General features: G+C 44.1%; 1 non-coding gene across 1 annotated transcript; it reads right to left on the bottom strand.

Annotated features, from left to right (window-relative positions):
* Positions 1-3,381: 3,381 nt before the first annotated feature.
* Positions 3,382-3,574, bottom strand: LOC138781799 (U2 spliceosomal RNA). Its single transcript, XR_011361522.1, has one exon. It is a non-coding gene; the product is annotated as a U2 spliceosomal RNA (small nuclear RNA).
* Between the last annotated feature and the right edge of the window lie 5,882 nt (positions 3,575-9,456).

Below are 9,456 nucleotides of genomic sequence, written 5' to 3'. Positions count from 1 at the left end.
ACTGCGGATATAATGCCCCTCCCCAGACTGCAGATCTAATGCCTCTCAAGGCTGAGGATATAATTCCCCCCCCCCAGACTGTGGATCTAATGCCCCCCCAGACTGCAGGTATAATGCCTCCTCAGACTGCGGATATAATGCCCCTCCCAAGATTGCTGATATAATGCCTCTCCAGACTGCAGATATAATGCCTCCTCAGACTGCGGATATAATGCCCCTCCCAAGACTGCTGATATATTGCCCCCCCCCCCCAGACTGCGGAAATAATGCCCTCTCAGACTGAGGATATAATGCCCCTCCCCAGACTGCGAATATAATGCCCCCCCCCCCCCCCCCCGACTGAGGATATAATGCCTCTCCAGACTGCGGATACAATGCCCCCCCAGACTGCAGATATAATGCCCCCTCAGACTGAGGATATAATGCCCCTCCCCAGACTGCGGATATAATGCCCCTTCCCAGACTGCGGATATATTGCCCTCCTCAGACTGCGGATCTAATGCCTCTCCAGACTGAGGATATAATACCCCCCAGACTGCGGATCTAATGCCCCCCACCAGACTGCAGATATAATGCCCCCCCCCCCCCCCCGACTGCAGATATAATGCCTCACCAGACTAAGGATATCATGCCCCTCAAGACTAATGATATAATGCCCCCCCAGACTAAGGAAATCATGCCCCTCCAGACTGCAGATATAATGCCCCCCTCCGGACTGTCGATATAATGCCCCCACCCCAGACAGCGGATATAATGCCCCACCCAGACTGAGGATATAATACCCCCCAGACTGCGGATCTAATGCCCCCCACCAGACGGCGGATATAATTACCCCCCCCCCCCCCCCCCCGACTGCAGATATAATGCCTCACCAGACTAAGGATATCATGCCCCTCAAGACTGATGATATAATGCCCCCCCAGACTAAGGAAATCATGCCCCTCCAGACTGCGGATATAATGCCCCCCTCCGGACTGTCGATATAATGCCCCCACCCCAGACTGCGGATATATAGCCCCACCCAGCCTGCGGATATAAAATCTGACACATGATTTATATTCACATAGAGAAGGTAGCTGCCCGCCATGTTCTCTGCACTATACCCTAGGTTAAGCTGCCTGTAAGAGAGGCATGGTTTGGGAGCACAGATATCTGCCACTGAAGTGGTTAAACTGTGTCTGGTAAGCCCTTTGTGTGTCTCTGGTAACCAAGGGGTTAACCCAGACACAGGTAAAGCAGGATTGATAGCCTGGTTGTCTGTGTTGGCCATAGCTAACATAGACTGATTGTTAAAATACGTACTGGGACCTGCTTTTTCTGGAGTGAGTGAGGTTGGCAGTGGGACGCTCACTCCACCCGGGCTTCGGTCCTGGGCTTCCATAGCCCACAGCTGGGGGTCATCAGGGCCTTAAAAAGAAGCTCACTGCAGTGCTGAGTGTGGCCATACCTGGAGAACTGTCTGCTGGAATACTGAAGGTATTGCATGGGCCACACCATACTTTGTTATTTGTACCCGTGGGCTGGATAGCTGGTCCCACGTATAGTCAGGGATTGGTTATGTACTAGTAAGTGCTCAGCCGAGCAGGGTTTGTTTGTGTTTAAGCCTTTGTTAAGGTTTGCTTTGTGTTTTGACGCTAAGTGTGAAATAAAAACACTTAAATTGGATGTTATGCTGTCTGTGTCCCTGCTTACTGCACTGCTACCTAGGATCGACCAGAGCTATTCCCCACACTATCCTAACGGTGTTAACCCTATTTTCTGGAGGCAAAAGAAACAATTTGGACAATTGACATTTTTTCTTATTGGGGGAACTTAAAGTGTTAGGCAGCCATCTACTTCATCCTTGCTCTACCGACACATCCAGCACATGTTCAGCCAAGCCAAATGTGTACGTAATACAGACAGTGGTACAAGCGGCAGTATCAAACGTCTCTGGTTGCCTGAAGCATCTTATGTGTAATCTGCAAATATCACAGGGTGTATGCTTCAATAATGTATCATACTGCATCTTTCGTACAATGAAAATCTAGATCCCTTAAACAAATATCTGTCTGTATGTATCTTCCTTGTTCAGATTGTTGGCATGCAGTTCAAAGGCGGGACTGATGCACTTTAATACACAATCCTAGTTTCATGTTCCACACCACAGAGTTTGTCCTTTGTGACAGTTCAAATCGATACTTGGCTCGTTGTGAGAAGTCACATAAAACAAGATTTCAATATAGTTCTTTACTGTAGTCTCAGTATTCGCTCACTTAAGGCAATGCACCATAAGATCATCTGCCCTCGGTTTCTTATTGAACCCAATAACTGTTCTATAAAGACTATCCCGGCACTTTCTAGAGTCGGATTATCTGAAGCTCTCCTTGTAGCATACAGATGACTAGTCTACTGACTACTGACAGCTTTTTCTTGTACATTGTTTATGCAGTGACAACATATGCTGAAGGCTTGTAGACAGGACCTGTCACTCACATCATTTCCTGTGATCACTCTGGTCATGTAGTCATTTCCCCTTCTCACACACCCACACACATAGTAGCGCTAATTTCATTGAAAACTAAATAAATATTTTATGTGTACTACATGTTACCCCGAAATGATTTGTACCCACAGTCCAAACACGTCTAGCCAAAACTTCTAACCACTGAACCAATGTGTTGTCAGCAAGTTGTGAAGTGTCCTCTAAGTCAGATCAAGGTGCAACTTTTAATTTCCTGGTCAGTGAGAAACATATAGTTATGGAGTAGAAAGCAGGAACACTGATTATTTATTGAGTCCTACTGTTTTGTATATGTATGTGTATTTCTCCATGCAGTCGCTGTTATGGACAATGTTCAGTACTAAGTTGTTAGTAAATTAGAAAAAGAAAAGGCTTTTTAGTGTACACACATCATCATCTCAGCAGTTACAAATAATGTATTGCTTATGGTTGGACTAGGTTTACACTGCTTTTAGGCACTATGCTCAGGTGTGGGTAGGTCATGATTGCCAAGTATTCAGGAAAGGTCTATAGCAGGGATGGGGAACCTTTGACCCTCCAGATATTGCAAAACTACAGTTCCCATTATGCCTGGACAGTCAAAGCAACAGATGCAGGGCCGTGGGTTTGATGCCACTGGTCTATAGTATTCAATAGCTTCACCTTTCTTATACCGATATTTAAAAAATTCTGTCCTTGATTATATCCAAAGGGACGGAACATAAGTTTTCCATTTACCAACCGGTTGTACTCTAGTTGATATATAATCCTTTCAAATCAACTAGTAATAGAAAGTGCCAGAGATTTGTAATTTACTTCTATTAACAAATCTTAAGTCTTTCAGTACTTATCAGCTGCTCTATGTCCTGCAGGAAGTGGTGTATTCTTCTTTTTCTTTTTTTTTTTTTTTTTTACCTGGAAGCACTGCAATACCAGGTCAATGCTTGGAGAGGACAGAACAAGCTCTTTTTTCATCTCCCTGTTCTAAAAATCCATTTAATAAATGGTCCCCAGATAGGGGACGTATCAGATATTAAACTGATAAGAACAGTTGAACTACACTTGATCTTAGCCAAAAGGCCGAGAAGCGATAGGAAATGGTTTATTCTTTCCAGTCTGACACAGTGCTCTCTGCTGACATCTCTGTCTGTGACAGTAACTCTCCAGAGTAGTAGCAAATCCCCATAGAAAACCTCTCCTTCTCTCCAGGCTGAAAAAAAATACTTCCTGCAGCAACTGATAAGTATTGGAATACTTGAATTGTTTTAACAGAAGTAAATTAAAAATCTATATAACTTTCTGTTACCAGTTGATTTGAAAAAAAAAATTATGCTTATTTTATTTATTTATTTATGTATCTGGAGGACTGCAAAAATAAAGATTTACAATTTTCTGCCATAAGTGGAGCCTCGTCCACCAGATGTGCAGATGAGAACAAATAGATTGTCATCCTCTAAAACAAAATGTAATATATTTGTATCTAGTAACATTATAATTAGACTGAGTGATGTTTTTGTTAGCACACCAATGCAATATTCAGGCATTTTTTTATTGTTTAATATTTTCACATTTTGTCGATTACATAAATCGTGATCAAACTCAATGATTTTCTACCGTATATATACACAGCAATGGAATGATGGGAGCTGAATTAGGCAGCATCATTGTGTGTGTTTATAACATTCATTAACTGGCTTTTAGTGTAAAAAGAAAACAAAAAACATGGGCACTGCAAGCAATTCACATTCACATAGGCATAAACAGAAATAACAGCTGCCAACTGAGTCCACCCTGAGAGGCTGAGGCTTGTAAAACGCTGGTTTATTTCATGAATTCATTGCAGAATAGGCAACAAGATAAGACTCTGCATGTGGTTCCAGGTTCTGCTGTCTGTGGAGGAAAGGATAAGGGTTTGGTTTTTTATTTTAAAAGAGAAATATTTTTCTTTAGAAACATAGTTTTTTTCCTTGGATGTAAACCATCCAGTATGGTTTTATAATGAGGAACTGCATTTCTGTGTGAACACTTAATGGATACAAATTCATCACATTCAATCATTCCGTGAACAATTGCTATCAGATTGCAAACCATTAGCTGCCTTGTTTTTTTGCGTTTTTTTTCCCTTTGCAAGTGTTTGAGCATAGAATGAAACACAATTGGCCAATTAAGATAATGGATGATACATTTTTTACAATCTGAAGAACCTGCGATTTAAAGGGTTTCATTTGTTCTCATGCACACTCACATATACACACAACCGGTGGCTATACACCACTGAATAACCGCTGAATTAACAAACTTCTGGTGAATAATTACTTCACAGACGCAGCCATGCACATCTTAGTCCATATTGGGTGTAATGATATAGTGATGAACTTACCTGCCCATGCTCCTGTGGTGGCTGCTTGTCCTCCGCTGTGGTGACATGAATGTGGGGTGGTCACAATGGCTGTCTGTCCTACAGAGATCCTGGGCAGGCAGCCTGTACACAGATAGTGGCATGTGTATCTGGCAGAACCCACGTCTCCTGGCTTTTGACCCTCGTGTTTTTGACAAAGTCCTTGTATTTCTGATTTGGCTGTATCAATGACTGACAGGTTTTGACCCTTTCCTGTCATAACTTCTTTTCTGACTGGCCATGCCCAATGAAAGTTATGACCAGTTGGAGCTGCCACTTGGGGCAGATAATCCGAGTAGTGGGCTGAGTTTAGTTCAGGGCTCACTGTACCCCTAAGGACATGGCACCAACAAAGGCAAACAATCTTTATGGAAGAGTTTCCAGGGAAGATCATTCATGGATACAAGTTCATTCAGATGGCTGATGGGATGAAAATTTCAAACATGGCTGACTTCTTTCCAGATGATGGTCTGCCACCATTCAGCTAGAATTATTGTTAAATGTCTTCTGCTGAACATTTTTCATGACATCCATTTTAAAACATTAGTCTTGTACTATAAGTATATCCATATTAAAGAGTTACAATCACTTCAAAAAAGTTTGTGTCCCACAGACATGTAAGAAGTGGCATTCTTTTTCCCATGATATCTATGTTAATAAAGAATATTTACATAATGCAAACAAATTCTACCAGGAATACATAGAAAATCATTACATTACAGAATTACACACCAATTACTGAAAGAAGAGGAAAATAACATCCCTGCTAGCCAACGCTTACAATCTGTAACGCCTGGAGTAGTGGATCCACTGGACCGTCACCAGTGATGGCACTAACCTCACCAGGGAGCGGAGTCTAAGGGGCCGCTGGTATTCACCAGAGCCCGCCGCAAGGCGGGATGGACTTGCTGCGGCAGGCGACCCCCAGGTCGCTACCCCTGGCTTGGTTGCTAGTGACGGCAGGAGAGGCGTGGCAGGAGCAGTAGGCAGGAGATAGGGCTGGCAGAGGTCTGTAGGCGTAACCGCAGGTGACAGGCTGAACACAGGAGCAATGGAGTGACAGGGGAGCAGGAACCAGGAACAAGGACTAGGGACCAGGTAGCGGATAGGTATCAGGAACAACAGGGGGCTGGGCAAAACGCTATGGGAAGCATGTAGAGGCTCCAACACAAGGGACAGGGCATGCTGGGATTTATAGGGAGTGCTAGGTGCAATTAACCAATTAAGGGCGGACTGGCCCTTTAAATCTGAGACAGCCGGCGCGCGCGCGCCCTAGGAGGTGGGGACGCGCGCGCCGGCAGGCACAGACGGAGTCAGGAGCGGAGGAGAGGTGAGGCGCCCCCAGGGGCCGAACTAGCAGCAGCTCCGGGTCCCTGCACAAGGACCCCTGCGGCTGCATGGGGCAGGAGGAGGTCGCGGCGGTGGCCCGGAACACGGGACGCCGCCGCGGCCGTGACACAATCTATGAAGAATGGGTCCGAGACAAAAGGCAGGAAGTGATTTATTTGTTTAATGGCTCAACCATCGTGTATAAACAGGGTCATGCACATAAGGGTGGACAAGCCAATCTGTGTATGCAGATACGAAGTGCATGAAATATATAGCAACACTAGTGACTAATAGGTTCAGAGGGGTAGGGAAAATTGTTTAGGAAATATTATAAGCCTGAAGAGATGAGTCTTCAGGGCAAGCTTAAAGAGTCACTGTCATGAATTTTTTTTTGCAGAAATCAATTGTCCAGGTGATTTTAAAAAACTTTGTAATTGGGTTTATTAGGCAAATATGCTATTATTTGGATTTAAAAAGACTCCCCCCCCCCCCTCTCCTTTCTGTCATCCACTGCAAAATATCAGGAAATTGTGACTTGTTGCATCAGACATGCCCCTGTCTGTTCTATAGAGAGGGGAGGGGGTGGAGGGAGTTAGCCGGCAGCAGAGAGCTGAGAACAAAGAATTACACAAACACAGAGCTGGGTGACAGCATATTCAGAGGTCAGAGAGGTCAGTGCTGACTGTCGGAGAAGATACAGGGTGATGTTGCTGTAGATTAACTCTTTATTGTCCTGTTTTGGTGTTTTATTTCCCTCTCTCCATAGAAGAACAATAAAGACAGTGGGGAGAGCTTCAAACTGCTTTTTCATGATAAAAATTCATTTTGCGGCTAATAAACCTATTACAAAGTTTCTTAAAATCGCCTGGACTATTGATTTCTGCAACAAAAAAAAAAATCACGATAGTGACGCTTTAAAACTGTGGGTGTTCGGAACGAGTCTAGCGATTAGTGGACTCAGCACCCTAACCTCAAATTGATACTTTCTACATGTTTGTGTGGCCGTGCACCTTTAAGAGTTGTCAGCCAAACACTTGATCCGTGACAGCTATCTTTCCAATCATCCCATACACATAAACATTCAGCTTGCAACACTGCATTCATGTGCTGTGCAGGATAGGGGAAAGCTGCTGCCACACTTAACTGGTGGCTGCTTATTTCCTCAAGAAACAAAAGGATTGGGCAGTGAAAATTATGCATACACAATCTCTCTATTTCCTGACATCATCTGTTGTGGGAAAATCCGGCCACATCCCCCATATACATTAGATGGTCAGCCAGTGCCACCAAAATCCATTCAATGCATAACTAACCCATAGCTGCACCAGGACGTTATTGAACGTCCTCGTGCCGCTATGGGAGTTCAGAGGGGGGTCGCGCGGCGACCACCCTCTGAACTGCCGCGATCCCGGGTGCCGCGTGTAGCCCGGGCTCGCGGCTATTAGCGGGCACGGTCCGATCGCCGTGCCCGCTAATTAAGTACTTAGAAGCAGCTGTCAAAGTTGACAGCTGCTTCTAAATACTTCCTGATATGCATCCCTGGTGGTCTAGTGGGGGGATCGCCCCCCTGCGGCGCGATTGCGGGGGGGCGATCCCTGCATCCATACCGGGCCGGGGTCTGCTCCGTAATGGCGCTGATCCCGGCTCGGCATTCTATTGCTTTTGGCTGCAGCAGCCAAAAGTAATAGAACACCGATCTCATGGATTCATGTAGTATAACTATACTGCATGGATCTCTATGAGAGATCAGAGTGCATATACTAGAAGTCCCCCAGGGGGGCTTCTAGTATATGTCTAAAGTAAAAGAAAAAAGTATTTTTAATAACACAAAACCCCCTCCCCTAATAAAAGTCTGAATCACCCCCCTTTCCCCATTTTATAAATAAAAATAAATAAATTAATAAACAAACATGTTTGCTATCGCCGCGTGCGTAATCGCCCGAACTATTAATTAATCACATTCCTGATCTCACACGGTAAACGGCGTCAGCACAAAAAAATCCCAAAGTGCAAAATTGCGCATTTTTGGTCGCATCAAATCCAGAATAATTGTAATAAAAAGCGATCAAAAAGTCATATATGCGCAATCAAGGTACCGATAGAAAGATCACATCATGGCGCAAAAAATGACACCTCACACAGACCCATAGACCAAAGGATAAAAGCGCTATAAGCCCGGGAATGGAGCGATTTTAAGGAACGTATATTGGTTAACAACGGTTTGAATTTTATACAGGCCATCAGATACAATATAAGTTATACATGTTACATATCGTTTTAATCGTAACGACTTGAGGAACATGCATAACAAGTCAGTTTTACCCCAGGGCGAATGGCGTAAAAACACATTTCCCCCAAATAAAAGAAATGCGTTTTTTTTTTTCAATTTCACCACACATATAATTTTTTTCTGGTTTCCCGGCACATTTTAGGCAAAAATTACATCTGCCTTAGCAAAGTACAATTAGTTGCGCAAAAAATAAGGGCTCATTTGGGTCTCTAGGTGGAAAAATGCAGGCGCTATGGCCTTATATACACGAGGAGGGAAAAACGAAAACGCAAAAATGAAAACTGGCTGTGTCCCCTAAGGGCTAATGTGTATGGGTGCCTTAAGACTATATATAGGCTTTTGTGTTTACAGTATTGTATGATGCTTTACTACTTTGCAAGCTGGCCTAGTAATATGAATACCATGCATATTATGATTAGAGATGAGCGAACCTGGAGCATGCTCGAGTCGATCCGAACCCGAACTTTCTGCATTTGATTAGCGGTGGCTGCTGAAGTTGGATAAAGCCCTAAGGCTATGTGGAAATCATGGATATAGTCATTGGCTGTATCCATGTTTTCCAGACAACCTTAGAGCTTTATCCAAGTTCAGCAGCCCCAGCTAATCAAATACCGAACGTTCGGGTTCAGATCGACTCGAACCCGAACCCGGTTCGCTCATCTCTAATCATGATCCAGGGTAGTACTTCGAAGTCTCAGTCATGCTCCTCCAAACCGTGTTGGATATTTCTAGCCATGTGATATGTCCCATTATCTTGCTGGAAGATCCCATCAATCCCAGGGAAGACAATCAGCATGTATAGGTGTACAGTATTTAAGTTGCAAGGATGAATCATACCTAATTGTTTGACAATGCCTTCCACATGAACTAGTGGCCCCAGAGAATGCCACAAAAACATTCCCCATTCCGTAATGCTGCCATTACCAGCTTGTGTACTTTCAGCAGTGGATGTAGAGT

The sequence above is a fragment of the Dendropsophus ebraccatus genome, chromosome 1, assembly GCF_027789765.1.
Source record: "Dendropsophus ebraccatus isolate aDenEbr1 chromosome 1, aDenEbr1.pat, whole genome shotgun sequence".
NCBI classification, from domain to species: Eukaryota; Metazoa; Chordata; class Amphibia; order Anura; family Hylidae; genus Dendropsophus; species Dendropsophus ebraccatus.
The sequence above is the reverse complement of the archived record's forward strand: the minus strand, read 5'-3'. Positions and strand labels throughout refer to the sequence as shown.